Genomic DNA, 17,985 nt, shown 5'->3' with positions numbered 1-17,985 from the left:
CTTTCACCATAATAACTCCTATTCCTGCTTCAGGTCTCTTTTTTTTTTTAAAAATAAATTTATTTATATATTTATTATTTTTGGCTGTGTTGGGTCTTTGTTGCTGCATGCGGGCTTTCTCTAGTTGCAGTGAGCCGGGGCTACTCTTCGTTGTGGTACGTGGCCTTCTCATTGCAGTGGCTTCTCTTGTTGCGGAGCACGGGCTCTAGGCATGCAGGCTTCAGTAGTTGTGGCATGCAGGCTCAGTAGTTGTGGCTCACAGGCTCTAGAGTGCAGGCTCAGTAGTTGTGGCACACAGGCTTAGTTGCTCCGCGTCATGTGGGATCTTCCCGGACCAGGGATTGAACCCGTGTCCCCGGCATTGGCAGGCAGATTCTTAACCACTGCGCCACCAGGGAAGTCCCCAGGTCTCATTTTAAATGTTTCTTCTTCTGGGGGGGGCCTTCCCTGACTCCTAGTGAGGCTGGGATTAGGTTCCCTGATACATGATCTCATAGTACCCAATAATTTTCAGAGCACTTATTATGGTTGTGTTCAGTTATTTGTTTCATGGATGTATACCTCATCAACATGACTTCACAGCTGTCGTGTTTATTATTATGTACGAAGCATCTGGCAGAGTGCTGGGCTCATAGTAAATATCTGTAGAACGTACCCACGACCAATCATAAGTACTGTACAGGTACTAATCATAAGTACTTATTAATCTTAAGTACTGTGTCTCTAAGTCAAAATTTCATCAAGAGTTTGCTTACTATTTGGTAATTTAAAAACTGCTTAGGAACTTCCCTGTTGGTCCAGTGGTAAAGAATCCACCTTCCAATGCAAGGGACACAGGTTGGATCCCTGGTCGGGAACAAAGATTCCACATGCTGCAGGGCAACTAGGCCCTTGCACCACAACTACTGAGCTCGTGGGCCTCAACTAGAGAGAGAAAACCCGCATGCCACAACTAGAGAGAAGCCTGGCACCACAATGAAGAGCCCGCGTGCCACAACTAAGACCCAACACAGCCAAAAAAACCAAAAAAACAAAACAAAACAAAAAAAGTGATTAGCTCTGCCCTGCTGAGTGGTTACCTACTGTTTAGGTCCTCTTGTCTTGGGCAGACTCTGTACTTGGATTCTGCCCTCATTGTCTCACACTTGAGCTTTCCCCATTTCAGTCCACCCTGTGAGATCCTACTGGATTAACATTTCCCAAACACTGATTTGACCAGGTGACTCTTCTGCTTAAAAGAGTTGGCTACTGAATAAACTCAGACTTCACCTGACCTTCAAGTCCATCTTTAATCTGATTCTGACCTAAATTTCTGTATTTACTTACTCTCTAAGGTAAATTGTTTGTTCCACCAGATATTTTTATCCACTGACTGTAAGCTTTTGTTTATATTATTTACTCCCCCCAGAAGTGCCACCTTCTCTTCTGTTACCAAACTTCTATCCGACCTAAGAGTACAGCTTATATCCCATGTTCTCTGTAAAACAGTCCCTAGCCACCTGTGTTAGAACCTTTCAGCTGTAAATGATGAGGCCAATCTCAAATTGGTTTAGGTAAAAAACAGAATTTATTGGTTCATGTAATTGATAAGTTCAGAGATAGAGTTTAAATACGACTTTAGGTAAAATATCATCAGTAATCCTTCTCTCCCTTCTGATTCTGCTGATTCTTTTGATCTGCTGATTTCATTCTGAGTTAGTTTTACCAGGGAGTGGGTGACAATATGTTTCACGCGGTAGCCCCATACACTCAAGGCTAAAATCCTACCTGCTTAGCAACCTCAGGAAAAGTGAACTTCTCTTTCTTTAAATTTCCAGCAAAAGTCATAGAGAAGGATGGGTCACATGCCCATCCTGAACCCATTGCTATGGTGCTCTGATTAACCAGGTCTGGGTCACATGTCCACTCCTGGAACCTATGGGTGGAGTAAACCTCTCCAAACTGCTTTAATGGACAGTGGGAGTTGGGTGGCTCCCCAAAGGAAAATTTAGATACCGTTACCAGAAGGGGAACTGCATGGACACCAGGCAGGCAAAAACAACATATATCCATTCTACCACTCCAGATGTAATTGGGCTCTCCTGGCTCTGAATTCCTGTTGCTCTTTTTTGTCTACACTATTTATTTATCACTTAACATCATGGCCTTATTTCCCCATAGTCACTAGACCGTAACCACAGCCTCAAACACCAGTATTCCAAGCAGAAAGAAGAAGGGAGCAGGTGGAGAGAGGACTTTCCTACAAAAAGGAAAGCTTCCCTAGAGACCATCCAGGAAACTTGGATCACCTGGTGAGGAGGCAAGGAAAGCGAGTATCTGGCAAAGGGGAATGGAAGAGCTGAGATTGGATTAGCTCAAACGAGGTTCATTCCTGGAGCTGAGAACTTTGCTGAACAAAAGCAGGGCTCTGTTAGAAAAACGGAAGGGGTGGTGTTCTTGCTGTTGCTTTGGTAGCCAAGAGTAACTGCCCAGGATGCTTTTTCATCAACTTACCTGCTAGCAATTGAGTACTACATGCAAGGCACAGCATGTTTTAGATTCTCATCTCGTTCATATGATTTTTTTTTTTTAATGACAGGAACAGTGGCTTATACTCTGCATTGTCACAATGCCTTGCACTTAGTAGCTATTCAATAAGTATTTGCTGATTAAAAAAATTTGATGGTGAGGAATCGAGAGAAAGGTATAGAATTCAGAGTCTTTCTAGGGCCTTATTGTTCAAAGACTTAATTTTTGCCCTCACTGCTGCAGGAAATGAAAGATCCCACATCTGTGTTGTGGTCATTTGAATGATGGACCTGCAAATGGATCTCAAGTATATCTTCTTAGTTCTAAGTTATCTTCTGGTTAACTTGTAAAGTATTTGACTCTTTGTATATATGGCCCATCTAGATGGTTCTTACAGATGTAAGATGAATTTAGACAGGCAATGTATGTAACTCAGTTAACTGGTCTCCTTTTTATGTCTTTTCCTCATTTTTTACTTAATAGGGAAATTGCTCTCCCACTGAATCTTAATTCACAATGTTAAGACTTCAGAAATATAGTTTTATATGCAAGAAAGAATTTCAATATTCTTGCTGTCAAACATACTCTGCTCTCACATGGGCACTAATGGTGTCAGGATGTCAATTTCATTTTGACAGAATCCCTATAGATGGAATCTTCAACTCTTTATTCTTGGTTAATATGGATGGATAAGAGGATGTTTGAGGTTTTTTCCACCTCTGTTTTCATGGAAATATATACTTTCCCATAAACTTGGATGACAGTAGTATGTTTGTGAAGCACTCTAAGCTTTTGAGGGTGAAAAGTTTCCCTACTGCTCAAGACCTACTATTAACTGCCTCCAAATGGCTCCACGATTGTTGCAATCTCCAATTTGCTCTGATGCTCTTAATAGTCTGAAGGCCTTGGAATCTTTGTTCCCACCAAGAAATGATTTCTTCTGCATTCTTTCGGTGCAGCATCGCTTGAATTTTAGATGTAGCCATTATAGCTACAAATCTGTTGTTCCTTGCTCTTTAGGTAATGTTAGTGCCTGATGTGAGTTTTTAGATATCTGCCCAGGAGTAGGAGTAGACTAAACTACTCTCAACACTTTTGTATTAGCTATCTATTGCTGCATAACAAGTGATGCCAAAAGGAAATGGCTTAAAACAATAGACGAGTAACCTTAAACTAACACAACATTGTATATCAACTATACTTCAATAAAAGAAAAAAAAAACCAGACAGGTATTATCTCACACAGTTTCTGTGTGGAATTTGGGAGAGGCTTAGCTGGGTGGTCCCGGCTCATGAAGTTATGTCAAGGTGTTGGCCTGGGGCTGTAGGCATCTGAAGGCTTAACCGGAGCTGGATTGAGGTTTCCAAGATGGCTCACTCACACAGCTGTTAGCTGGAGGCCTAAGTTTCTTGCCATGTGGGCCTCTGCTTGAATGTCCTTATGGCATGGCAGCTGGCTTCGTCCAGAGTAAGTGATCAAAGAGAGAACCTAAGGAGGAAGCTGCAATGCCTCTTACGACCTAATCTTAGAAGTCATACACTGTCACTTCTGCCATATTCTCTTTGCTAGAAGTGAATCACTCACTAGGTCAATCCCATACTCAAGGGGAAGAGAATTAAGCTCCACCTCTTGAAGGGAGATGTATCAAAAGTTTTGTGGACATATTTATAAACCACTACAACCCTCTTGATTTCCCCCTTTTGTAACTGGGTATCTTCAAAATAAACGAAACTCAGAGGTTTAGCGTGGGGTCAGCAAATGGACAGATGAATACTGTTCCCTCAATCTTGGGGTAATTCATGAAGAATTTCAGCCTTCTAACCTAACCAAATAGGTGCTCCTCCAAAACTTGAAAAGGATGGAGTGGAGGTTGGGTCTGAGAGAGCCAGATTTCTTTTTGCAGATTCTCCAACGATACTGTTTTCTATGCCCCTCATGAATATGCAGCGGCCAGGAGGAAGCTTTCCCCAGCACATGCTCAGAGAGGGGGACACCAGTAAGGATGGAAGGGCTAGAAAGGAACAGGGATAGAAGCGTTGGATTGTACTTACCTGGACTAACAGGTTAGACACAGGCAGCAGATGGTAAGACCTGAATAAGAAGTTAGCTGGTTCTGTTCTGCTGCTGGTTGGCGAAGACCAGCCACAGATGCTGAGTGAGAGTGTGGCTATGAGTAGATGTCAGTCCTGGGATTAAGGAAGCGTCAGAGCCTCCTGCTGAAATCATCCGCAGCACCACTGAGAGATGTACAGGATCCACGGGCAGAATTCTAGGCTTGGATCCTGAAAACAGAAACCATGGTAGTTCTGGCTCCTTGGCAGCTCTTAACATACAATGTGCTGAAGGGTGTACTTGGTACCAGATGGAGAGGTTGCGAGGACAGAGCATGACTGTCAGGCCACAGAGCGAAGCGTCATGCCATAAAGACAGATGGTGAGAGGGGTGCCCCCGTCTGTGGTGGCTTACTGCCTTTTTGGTACTCTTCCTGCCTGTGTACTCTTCACATTGGGCCTCTTTAGGAGCTTCTATTTCCAAAGCATTTTAATTTAGAAGTCAAATGTGAGTGTTCCAAGCTCCAGTCCAGGCTAAGAGTGCTTCATAGCTTTTCTGTTTTCTCACATTTAGAGACACCCAGGTTTCTAATACACTGATTAATAAGGGAGTCATAGAATAGTATAATTTGTGAAACCGGGCATTGGAGAGGAGTTGCCACATAAGGAGAGAGTGGAGTCAAGAACAGAGTTTTCTTTCCACTACATTCCTGCCATTAAGATACCAGTGCAAGAGGAGAGGAGGTGGGAAACAGAAAATACACAGATTTATATTTCAAGCTATAGATCTACTATATATGTCATTACCCTACTAAAGACATTCAGGGGCTCTGCTGCTACCTGCTACCACCTTAGATGCAGGTGAGAGGGGCCTACCTTTAAGGGGCTCTGCTCTGGCCCTTCTCCAGCTGCACTCCTACGTGGGACGGGAATCCATCAAACCAAAGGAATATGCCCACCTGAAGCTGACTTCACCCCTTCAGACCTCGCTCCAGGTATTGGAAGCCAAAATTCTTTACCCCAATGACCATGAGCCCACTTCCAGGGCCTTTGTGGGCTTCCCCCCTAGAGCCTGAAATATAAACTCCTGGACTTGTGGAGTGGCTAAGAAATTATAGTTTTGTAGAGGGAAAAGTGGGAACGGAGCTTGGACATGTGGGCTGGGGTACCCATAGAGTGGGGGGTGAACTGGCTGTGGGAAGAAAAGGGGGGAAGACTGCTCTGTGTGTGGGCCAGCTCTCTCTGTTCCAAGCAGGGAACTCTGAAAAGTCCCAGAACCCTAAGTTCGAACCTGGCCTTCCAAGTTGTTAGGAAAATTTGTCAAAGCAAAAGGATATCTTTTTTAACTTCACAGTTTGTTAGCTTGTTTTATAACTTTTATGAATATTTAGACATTTGATATGTGGAACTCTATGTGTAGCCTTTTGTGGGCCCTACAAATGCTAGGGTTGGCTCTGGCTTCCCATTTGATACAGAATCAAGTTGAATCAACTTGGCCTGGTTTTTAAGGCCTTTTACTATGGGTTCTTCTCTAAACTTACCTTTTATTGCTCTTCTGCAGGAATCCTCTGTAGACCAATCTGGTGAATCCATAGCCAGGCTCGGCCTACATCCTTTCCTCTGTGCTCAGGTTCACTCTATTTTTTTTCTCTGAAAAGCCTCTGTTTCTGCTCTGCATTTGTATGGGCCAACTACTGTTTTAAGACCCAGCCTCATAATCATGTCTCCTCCCTCTGAATTCTTCTAACAGCTTTGTCTGAGCAACTTATTGACACTCAAAGGGTGGAACCATGTGTGGAAACCATTTTTCTTATTACGCACAAGGCATGGCTATAAGATAAGGAGATGCCAATATGCAACAGTTTTCGAATGAGGAAAGAGGATTAAAAAAAAAAAAAATCAGAAGAGTAGCTAGAGAATCTGGAGAAAGTAGTTAGGCAGGTACCAAAGGAGGAGATGGCTGGCATTGTCAAAAGGCTGCAACATGGTCATTGGGAAAGAGCCCCCAAAATAGAAAGAGGAAAGAGGTCTTTTGTGATCACTGAGAGATCAGCCCATTGTGTGGGTGTAAGCAGCATTGCAGTGGGGAAAATAAGAGATGAGAAAGTAAAGACAGCAAATACAGTTTCATGTCTCTTAAGCACTGATTCTGAGAAGAAAGGAGGTAGAGTAGTTTGAAAGGGTGGAGGAGGTTAGTTGTTTTGTTCTGTTCAAAGCATGGAGGAGACTGTGTGGGAGAAAAGAGCTAGATTAGAGGGGAAAATTGATAACAAGGAAACGATAGTTGATTCATCAAAATCTGGGAATGGCTGTGATCCAGTGCACAGGTGCAGGGATTAACCTTGATGAGGAGAAAGGACACTTCTTGCTGTGGGACAAGGAACGAATGAAGGCTATAGGATAGGCATAATAATGAAGAGACTGGGCTTAAGGGTGAAAAAAGTTGGCTGTCATTGTACAGGAAAGGCTAGGAAAGCCCGAATTTTCTGGAGTGGGTTCAGATTTCATACATAGTTGGCCACCATATCTGTGGATTCAACCAATCATGGTATTCAGGGAAAAAAATTCCAGAAAGTTCTAAAAAGTTGCACCAGCAACTATATACATAGTATTTACATTGTATTAGGTATTATAAATAATCCAGAGATGATTTAAAGGATATGGGAGGTAGGTTATATGCAAATACTACAGCCATTTTACATAAGGGAATTGAGCATCCACTATTTTAGTATCTGCAGGGGTCCTGGAACCAATACCCCAGGATACTGAGAGAGGACTGTATTTAAATACCACATTGTTCAGTCATTCCTTTTACATTTATTCAGTGCCCTGCGTGTGCCAGACACTGGGGTCCACAGAGATACAACTTTTCATTTAATTTCGGAACTTGTTATAATGGTGACTGAGATTTACTTTTTACTCTTCTAGAAGGCTTTCAGTAGAAATAAACACGAGTCAGAAGGGTGTCCTTTGTCAGACCAGACGTCCCTAGTAGGGGTTGGGAAAACACTGGCATCTCAACAATGGCTCCCTGTTTGAGGTGGAGAGGGAGGAGAGGCCCCGATGGGGGTAAAACAGGTTTAGACCTGGGTAACCCGAGGAGGGTGCGCCTTCAACCAGGAAGAGGCGAACCTCTTGAGCACTTCAGGCCGCGCGGTAACCGAGGGTAACAGCGCCCCAGTCCACGGCGGTGTGAAAACCACCTTCTTCCCTAACCAGGTATATCTACGGAGGCTGACCAGGACCAGACACAAGCCAAAACTCTCCATCCAAGATACCTTCCCTCTGCCCCTGACTACTTAACGTCACTGCTCCTTTTGCCTAGTTTATTGATGAGGGGCGACGGAAAAGAGAAGCGGTAGGCGAATTACCTTTCCTATTTTACGATTGGTAATATTAGGCTCCAAGTCCCGCCTCCTGCCCCGCCGCAGACAGGCTCTCGCGGTTGTCACTCGATCCTCTGCCACCGCCCCTCGCTGTGGCCCCGCCCCTCGCTGTGGCCCCGCCCCTCGCTGTGGCTAGAATCTCGCGGGAAGAGCGGTGGGCACGGCTGTGGCTCCGTCTCCCGGCTGCGCGCGGAGCGGGAGGGCTCTCCTCACAGAAGCGCTTCCTCGCGGAGGGGTTGGAGCTGCGGCAGACGCAGGCCTGGGCAGCCCCTTCTCTGCCGCCTCCTTCTCTTCCTGAGGGCTCCCCGGTCCTCTTGCCCTCCGACGCTACCCAGGTGAGGAAGCCCGGAGCTCGTCTTCGCTGAGGAGCGGTCGGGGAGCGGGGACACGGAGCAGCCGGGGCAGGCGGGCTCCCGACGGGGGCGGCTCCGCGGGCAGCGCGGCGCTGCCTGGTGGGCGCGAGGCTTGGAGGGGTTCGTGAGTGCGGGGGTCGAGGAGGCGGTGGGGTGGGATCCGGGTGCGGGCGCCCAAGGGCGGTGTAGCGGGTGCCAGGGCTCCTCGGGGTGAGGAGGCGGTTTAATGGGGGTCCGGGGTTTTTTTCCGGGTTGGGGGGGGTTGGTGGCTGGCAGCGTATTGGGTCCCGGGTCTTCGGGGTCGAAGGAGATTTATCAGGATCCTTCGGTTCCTTGAGGTGGTATAGCGCGGTTCCGGGACAAGGGGTCCTTTTATCGCGGTCTCAGGCTCTTTGGGGGCAGAGGATTCAGTTTAGCAAGGTCCTAGGTCTCTGAAGGGGCAGATCCATGGGGTCTTGGGGGTCCTTTGAGCGAGAGTGGGCGTCTCGTTTCGCCTTCCTGGGATAAAGAAGCAGTGTATTGGGGTTCCGTCTGTTTATCGGGGTCTCCGGGCGAGAGGGCTATGTATCTGCGTCCTGCAGGGGCCGGGACCGCCTTGGTGGGCTGCTGGGGGCGGAAGGGTTTACAGCGGAGACCAGCGTCTTTATTGGGGTTTCTGCTTTGCCCAGAGGGGGGCGGTAACTTGGCACGGCCTCCAGTCTTTTCGGGGGCGACTGGGCGAGTTAGCGGGTCCCCGGGAGATCTCGAAGGGAGGGCGCGGCTCTGCAGGCGCTGGGTCGGCTCGGGGCGGGAAGGGGACTCTGGTGACATCCCGAGCCAGCCTAGTACACAGTCTGTGGCTGGTCAGCATCCTGGAACAAATGTCTTTCTAGATGAGATTTACTCAATGCTCAGTTGAAGGATTGATCCGTGTTGTTGCCTAGTTGGAGAAATAGTGGGTTTGTTCTGCAGTTTTCTTCTCTCTGTCCCGGGATCCCTGTGGAGGCGTGCTGGTCTCCCTGCTCTGGGAGCGGGAGAGTGGCAGGCAGCACCTTAAGTGGGCATGTAGACTGTAGATTCTTAAGGAGGCGAGTGTCCTCCGCGTCAGCGTGGAAGCCGCTGAGGATAGGGAAGGCTGTGAGGTTTTGGCTTCCTTTCCTAGGTGGTCTGCTTTGCTGATCCTGCATTATTAGGTCTGTCCTGAAGTCTTGCCCGAGTGTTAGGCAGTCAAGCAGTGCTGGGAAGTGTGTTCTGGCTTCTCTCTGCCCTTTGAAAAGCATTTGTGGAGAGAGGTAACTTCAAGTTCAGCTTCCAAATAACGCATTGGAATTCGAAGTTCCAAAGCTAGAGCTCTGCAGAAACGTCATTTGAGACCTGTAAGCATGGCTAACAGCTCTTTTAGAGAATCCTGCTTAACAATTTTATTGTAAAGGTACACTTAGTCTTGACTCCTATGCATAGTCGTTGGTAACTAGCCCAGACGTAGGTGGAATTCAAATAAAATGACCTGTGTATATGTGTATGTGGGGGTTTTTTTGTTTTTTGTTTTTTATGTTTAAGTCAGAAAGTCTGTTCCTTTGCTTGACAGTTCTCCTGGTTAGATAGCTCCTTTATCATAGAGGCCCGTAAATGAAGTCTGATGTGGCAGGCAGTGGAACCTGTACTCACAGTAATTCTGTAATTTGGGATAAACAGACAAATTTGAGTGTGCCAAAGCAGAGAACTTTGCCTGCCTTATTCTTTTTCTTAGTGACAGTTTTTTTTTTTAATGACATTTCTTTTGATCTTAGAACCAGAAACATTAGTGATAATCTACTTAGTACTTGACTTTTGTAATCATTTTAAAAAACAAGGGAATTCTGCATAGCAATGCATAACTCTCTGAAAAGCTTAAGTTTTTTTGGTTTTTGTTTTGGTTATAAATTCCTGATCAAACCAAAATGCCTGATTGACTTTTGTAAGATAGTTTTGACTATCAAAACTGATCAGTTGAGCAGACATTTGATTGGAACCACAACCAAAAAAACTCTAAGCAGATCTTTTTTCCTTATTATTTTTGAAAGCCAATGAAAAATTAAGCAGATGTCAGTAACTTTTTAAAAAGCAGCTTTCATAATTTCTAAGTAAGCATACTGATCAGTCAAAAAATATTCGATTGTCTGCTAGGTGTCACAGCATGGAGGCACAATGATTCCAGCTCTCATGAAACCTATATCAAGAGAGAGAGAAAGACAACAAGTAAATAAAATAAATACATAAAATAGTTGAGATGCTGATAAGGAAGAAATAAACAGGATAGTTGGGGTTTTGCTCACTGAAAAAAAAAATAACCTCTGAATGATAATATAATTGATGTCTGTCATGTTAACCAGAAACCAGGCAAGATAACGATCTACCTTCTGAAGTAATAAAGATTAAATTATGATCAGTAGAGTTTGAGTGTTAAATATATTTTGACTCTGAGGATTAGCACCTTCTGTTATATAAGCATAAAAAAAGTCTGTAAGGATAAATATCAGACTTTTAAGTGTTCGGGGGATTCTTCAGGAGAGAGTTGCAAAGGCATGGAAGAGAGTTATTAATTATTAATATATGCTTTTATACTATTTGAATTTATTTTAGTGAGCAGACATTACTTAAGGGTAAATTAGAGAAGTCTAAAAATTAAAATTTTGGTCACTATGCAAATTTGTGAAATGTACTCTATTTATAAGGCATTTTGTCAGTGTTGCCACTTCTACTGTGTGTACTAGTGAAGGAAAAATGTATTTCAAGTATGTAAAATTATAGGAATGGGGTGGGGAGAGGAGCACAACAGAATAAGTAAAAGACTGAGGCCCAAGTTAAATCTTAAAACATGGTAAAGATGTTGGATCTTTAATTATACAAAGATAAGTTAATCTTAGGCCTTTCTTATTTCAAATTTGTTTCCCGAGTTGAAAAAGGAAGTTTTTAGACTCCCTAGAGAAGAATAGGTTGGGTTTTTGTGGCGGGGCAGGAGGTGTTTTTATCGTGGCACAGATTTCAGGATGGGATTTCTTTTTGTCAGACATATGGACACCTAATAGTTGTTTTTCTTGTGAGGCATATGAAACAAAAATAGTTTTATAGTTCATTATTACACTGCTGAAAATGACAATACCAGTGTCTTTCGGATTATCATTCAAAATTCTGAAATTATAAATGTGACTTACTAAGCCAATTTCTAGAAAGGAAATCATAAGACATGTATTCCAGGCTTAACTGTGCTGCTAACCATCTGACCTTGGATGATTCCTTAGTCTCTCGGGGCCTCAGTTTCCATATATATAAAATTAAAGAAAGAGAAGTCCCTGTCAGTAATCAACATAAACTCCAATTCCAAGGTTTTTATTGCATAGGTTTTTATGTTGCAGATCTACAGTATTATATGTACAAAAAGGGATAGATGCCATAAGAGTAGCTAGTTCTCAGGGTACAACTAGTTCCATGTAATTTTTATATATCATACCTAATTGTAGAGCCTCTTCTATTTTAAGATATATAGGAAATATTTAATTCAAGAATATACATTCATGAAGGTAAATGATTTCCTTTTGGTAATTTAGCTTTATCTGTTAAAGCATTATTATTTTTGCTTCTGATCCCTGGTTCTGTAATAGAGTATCTATATGATAATGTAATGTCCTTATTTAACTCTGTGTGTAGAATGAGGTCTCTAGTGGTTGACCCGCTTTAATCTATCCTTTACACTGCTGCCAATGTGATTTTTCTAAAATGCAAATATGTTCAGTGCTTTTTTCTTAAAACCCATACTTCTCCCTTACCTACAGTATTTAGTTCTATGGTTACAAGGCCCTTCATCATCGGGCTCATCTCCTGCATTTCTCCCACCATACGTCTCAAGCTCCAACTGTACTAGTAACATCAGTTTACTGAAAGAGCCATACTTTTTCCTGACTCAGAGCCTTCTTATATATTCTCCCTGCTGCTTAGAATGCCTTTCCTTCTCCTGTCTTACTGACAGAGTCTAGTGATTTTTCAAGATACAACTTAAGCGCTATCTGCTTTTTGAATCTTCTGTGTGCTCTGGTCCTCGCTCTTCCAGCCCCACTAGGTTATTCACTCTCTGTATCTTGTTCATTCATATGCTGTAATTATGTACGTCTCTCTCTTCCTGGACTCAAAAGCCGATGTATATTTGTCTTCTTACTTATTGAATATCTATTGCTTAGTTTACACAGTTGGCTCTCATTACAGATTTGAACTCTCAGTGCCAAGATTAATATCTTCATAATGTCTGAGTTAAGCCCAAATCTCAGTCTTGTCCTATTTTTCTAAAACGCTGGGCTTTCTAAATTATCTTATTCTCTTGCCCCTATGACCACAAACTGACATTAGATCTGTAGTTCTTATCCTCATGTTTAAGAAAAGAGACTATCAGCACTGTAGGAGTTAGGGGTTACTCTGTTAAACTTGCAGAAAAGTCATGCAGAATTTTGAGGCAACCGCTAATCCCTGTATCTAAAGTTGTTAGCAGAGTTATGAACTAGTTTGAGTATTTCAGATCTTAGACATCAATGATTTGGTAGATATTTTACCTTGGCTGCTTTCTGTATGGGAAATGATTGTTGCCAGTGTGTATGGGATTTTATATTGGCTTAATAGTTGCTTTACATACATTACCTTTAATTCTCGAAACAAATCCTACAAATATAGTAACTTTCTCAGGGTTATTTATCTACTAAGAAGCAGGCTATGTAGATCCAGGTCTGTCTTACTCCAGATTCTATGCTTTTTCAAAATACTACACTGCTTTCTGAATATGAGTTCTTATTAGTGTATTTAAAATTATTAATAGATATTTTATTCATTTTATAAATTGAAGAAGTAGATTGTGAGGTTTATCCATTCAGCTTTTTCAAAAAAAGCTAAAGTAGAGGATTTGAGATTGATTGGACTTTAGAGACCACTTAATCCAACTCCTACATTTAGCATATGAGGGAACTGACATACACAAGAATAGTTACATGACTTGCTCAAGATCATACAGCTTTGTAGTTGGTTAAGATTTGTTGTTGTTATTAAGCTAGTTATGACCATTGGTGTTGTAAAACCATTATTTGAAAGGAAACCAGGTGCCTGATGTTCCCCCCAGGAAAAAAGCCTGGAGTGGCTTTTAGAAAAGTGATGTTGAGGATCTCAGAGTCTTAAGGACATGGCTCAGAGAAAATCCAGACTCTGGATCATGACACATGGAGACGCCTCAGTGCCTCTTCACTCACGTAGCTCCCTAGTCTTGGTTTCTTTCCTTCCTCTTTTTTCTTTTTAAAAATCTATTCACAGTTTACTAATCTTCTGCCTGCTAAAGTTATTAGCAGCAGCCTGACCAGTAACCATTTACATGCCAACCATGGACTAACTAACAGGGATACAAAAAAGCATAAAATCTAGTCACTGCCTGAAGAGGCTCAGTTTATTGGGAGTGGGAGGCAGTAAGTATTTAATTGCAAGGCAGTATATAAAGATGCCATGAGTGATGCAGCTCCAGGAGCTCAGAAGATAAAGGTGAATGTGGACTGGGCTAGTGGCTGCAGAATTTTCTATGTAGAAAAGATTTGATTTAAGTTAGTCTTTAAATGAGGAATTGGAAGGAAAGACTAGGGAAAAGAATATCTGGCTGTGTGTGTGTGTGTGTGTGTGTGTATTTTTTTTTTTAATCTAACCCTTGTTCACTTCCCTTTAGCTGCAGTGGCCTCCTTGCTGTTTTAGAAGGCCTGGAACATGTTCTTCCAGATATCTGTATGTCTCCCTCCCGTCCTTCTTTCAGTTCTGAATTAAAGTATCACCCCTTTCTGAAAGGCCTTTACTGATACCTTGTTTAAAATTACAGCATCCCTCCTATACATACTCTTCCTATCCCTCTTCCCTGCTTTGTTTCTTTTTTAGTGCTTTTCTGCAGTCCAACACACTGCTTTTATTATCTTTCTAACCCTACTATAATGTAAGATCCATGAGAGCAGGGATTTTTACCCATTTTATTCGGTGGTATATCCCCAGCACCCAGGGGATACAAAGTAGATGCTCACATTTTACCTTTTACAAAGTAGGTACTCACATTTTTGTTAAATGAATAAGACAATCGAACTTTAAAACACAAACTTGAAGATTGTTTGATCTAACCTCTCTCCTTCCTTCCTTCCTTGCTGGCTGGCATGGAGGATGAGGAACTTTCTCTTCTATTTAAAAAAAATTTTGTTTCTAGGACTTAAATTGTGTACAGTGCAGAAATCATAAACAGCTCAATGAATTTCTACGTATGTAAGCATGTGATCACCAACCACACCAAGATATAGAACACTTCTAGGACCTCAGCATCCTTCCTTACTCTCTGCTAGTCAGTACTTCCCAAAGGTAACCACTACTCTGACCGCCATCACAGTAGATTAGCTTTGCTTTTTCTTAAACTTCATATATTGGGTTGGCCAAAAGTTTCGTTCAGTTTTTTCCGTAAGATGGCTCTAGTAGCACTTAGCTGTCTTTAACTTCATTTGAAACAATTTTGTTAGATTTTATGTGACAACTGTATATCAGCATGCCTTTAAATAAAGACATCAAGATTGGTGAATTTTTGTGTAACCATTTTAATACTGAAGATGGAAGAAAAAAAAGCCAACATTTTCAGCCTGTTATGCTTTATTATTTCAAGAAAGGTAGAAACACAACTGAAACACAAAAAAAAGATTTGTGCAGTGTATGGAGAAGGTGCTGTGACTGATCGAACATGTCAGAAGTGGTTTGTGAAGTTTCGTGCTGGAGATTTCTCACTGGACGATGCTCCACGATCAGGTAGACCAGTTGAAGTTGATAGCGATCAAATTGAGACATTAATTGAGAACAGTCAATGTTATCCCACGCAGGAGATAGCCAACGTACTCAAAATATCCAAATCAAGTATTGAAAATCACTACACCAGCTTGGTTATGTTCATCGCTTTGATGTTTGGGATCCACATAAGTTAAGCAAAGAAAACCTTCTCGACTGTATTTCCACATACGGTTCTCTACTTAATGAAAACGTTCCATTTTTAAAACAAATTGTGATGGGCAATGAAAAGTGGATACTGTACAATAATGTGGAATGGAAGAGATAGTGGGACAAGCGAAATGAACCACCACCAACCACACCAAAGGCCGGTTTTCATCCAAAGAAGGTGATGTTGTATATTTGGTGGGATTGGAAGGGAGTCCTCTATTATGAGCTCCTTCCGGAAAACCAAACGATGAATTCCAACAAGTACTGCTCCCAGTTAGACCAACTGAAAGCAGCACTCGATGAAAAGCGTCCAGAATTAGTCAACAGAAAAGGCATAATCTTCCATCAGCATAATACAAGACTGCATGTTTCTTTGATGACCAGGCAAAAACTGTTACAGCTTGGCTGGGAAGTTCTGATTTATCCCCCGTATTCACCAGACATTGCACCTTCGGATTTCCATTTATTTCAGTCTTTACAAAATTCTCTGAATGGAAAAAATTTCAATTCCCTGGAAGACTGTAAAAGGCACCTGGAACAGTTCTTTGCTCAAAAAGCTGGAAAGTTTTGGGAAGATGGAATTATGAAGTTGCCTGAAAAATGGCAGAAGGTAGTGGAACAAAAGGGTGAATAGGTTGTTCTATAAAGTTCTTGGTGAAAATGTAAAATGTGTCTTTTAGTTTTACTTAAAAACTGAAGGCACTTTTTGGCCAACCCAATAAATGGAATCAAATCAATTTTTAAGTTAGCAGAAGTTCATTCTTTTTCATTGCTGTATAGTATTCCATTGTGTGAGTATATATTTTTTATTGTACTATTTATAGACATTTGGGCCATTTCCAGGTTTTAGCTCTTAGGAACAAAGCTGCTAAGAACAATTTTGTACCTGTCTTTTCGTGGGCATAAAGATTCATTTCTTGGCTAAAAAACTAGAAGTTAACCTCATCTTCATATAGATATAGATATATAGATACATATACATAATTCTTAATTCCATGTGGTCCTTAGCACATGATAGATGATCATTAAATGATTGAAGATAAATTATTAACTAATCATGTACTGTGAGATTATCTCAAACTTATTAAAAATATTGGAGAACAGCTTCTGGTCTGTGCTTTTGTTCTTATATCTGACTTAAAACATGTAGCACTTAACTTTATCCAGGCTATACACATTTCTCTTTCCTCTTGATTAGCCTCTTTTTTAAAAATCATGTTCTTTATTAGTTGGTGCCCCTTCTCCAGAAGATGGGAGAAATATGTCCAGAAAAGAGGAAATTCAAATTAATTAATTTTAAGGTGTGAATTTCAAAACTGGTTGGCTATTTTTCTATATTTTCCCAACTTAAAAAAGTCATTTCTTTTTGACAGTTTGGTTCTACTGTACATTATATATATTTTTTTACTATTCTGTACAGTTTGAAATCATTTATACCAATGCATAAGTTATGTTTTGGGATATGTCAAGCAAAGGCTTTCTTTGATGGTCTTAAGAAATTTTAGAAATGGCTTTAGTTGGTGAAGAATGCAAATGAGAACCCCTACAATGATAGAAGAAATCATGAGAAATATTTTTCTAATTCTGGAAAAGTTTTCAGTTCCCTTTTGAAGTGATTTCTAAGCTAAGACTTGAAAGATGAGTAGGAAACAAGGTGGATGAGATGCCCCATAGGGAATGGGGTAAAAGCACTGTAGGTGGGGAGCTGTCTTTGCAGAGAGAGAGCAGGGCAGATTTGGGAATCTGCAGGCAATTCAGGAGGGCTAGAGCAGTGGTTTTCAAGCTATAATGTGAATATGAATCTCCCGGTAGGAGTGGGGCTCATGAGTTTGGAGTTCTAACATGTTCACAGGTGGTAGAGGTGTCGCTGGTTCAAGGATCACACTTTGTAAACCACTGGGCCAGAGCATAGGAAGCAAGTGAGAAGGAAGGAGTGGGGAGTGAAAGCAAGGACCATATCATGGAGGATCTTACAACTAATGTAAGGAATTTGGATTTAAGGCAGTGGTAACCCACTGAAGGGTGCTAAGCCGAATAGTGACCTTGTGAGATTTGTGATTTTCGAGGGGGCAGTAGTGGTGGAAATAATCTTTAGGGGTAAACTCCATCTACATTTGAAACTGTACCGATTAATGTCTGAGCAATGATAGTTTACCCATTCATTAATAATGTTTTTCCCAGTGGCAGATTCAGTTCATTTAAAGGGAAAGTTTGGTTATGTTTATTAATTTAGATGTTATATGTTAGTTTAATCTTTTTTTTCTTCCAGGGATATTATTGCTTATTATATAATAAGTATTATTACAATTTAACTCATAATTACATTTTTAAAAAATTTTTTATTTTTGGCTGTGTTGGGTCTTCGTTTCCGTGTGAGGGCTTTTTTCTCTAGTTGCGGCGAGCGGGGGGCCACTCTTCATCGCGGTGCGCGGGCCTCTCACTGTCGCGGCCTCTCTTGTTGCGGAGCACAAGCTCCAGACGCGCAGGCTTAGTAGTTGTGGCTCACGGGCCTAGTTGCTCCGCGGCATGTGGAATCTTCCGAGACCAGGGCTCGAACCCGCATCCCCTGCATTGGCAGGCAGATTCTCAACCACTGTGCCACCAGAGAAGCCCCCATAATTACATTTTTAACCCTGTTTGATGGGATTTAATTTTTGTCCATGTTGTACCATATGATAGTTCAAAGTCTTCTT

The 17,985-nt window shown here is 42.0% G+C and overlaps 1 protein-coding gene across 2 annotated transcripts in view; it reads left to right on the top strand.

Annotated features, from left to right (window-relative positions):
• The first annotated feature begins 8,103 nt into the window (after positions 1-8,103).
• The window catches only part of GLCE (glucuronic acid epimerase), a 120,263-nt gene continuing 110,381 nt past the window's right edge, over positions 8,104-17,985 (top strand). For both annotated transcript variants that reach the window (XM_057544052.1, XM_057544053.1), the window contains exon 1: positions 8,104-8,281. The gene's annotated coding sequence lies outside the window, so the exon portion shown is untranslated. The remainder of the gene's footprint in view (positions 8,282-17,985) is intronic.

The sequence above is a fragment of the Balaenoptera acutorostrata genome, chromosome 3, assembly GCF_949987535.1.
Source record: "Balaenoptera acutorostrata chromosome 3, mBalAcu1.1, whole genome shotgun sequence".
Classification (NCBI taxonomy): domain Eukaryota; kingdom Metazoa; phylum Chordata; class Mammalia; order Artiodactyla; family Balaenopteridae; genus Balaenoptera; species Balaenoptera acutorostrata.
This window is presented reverse-complemented; position numbering and strand designations above follow the sequence as displayed.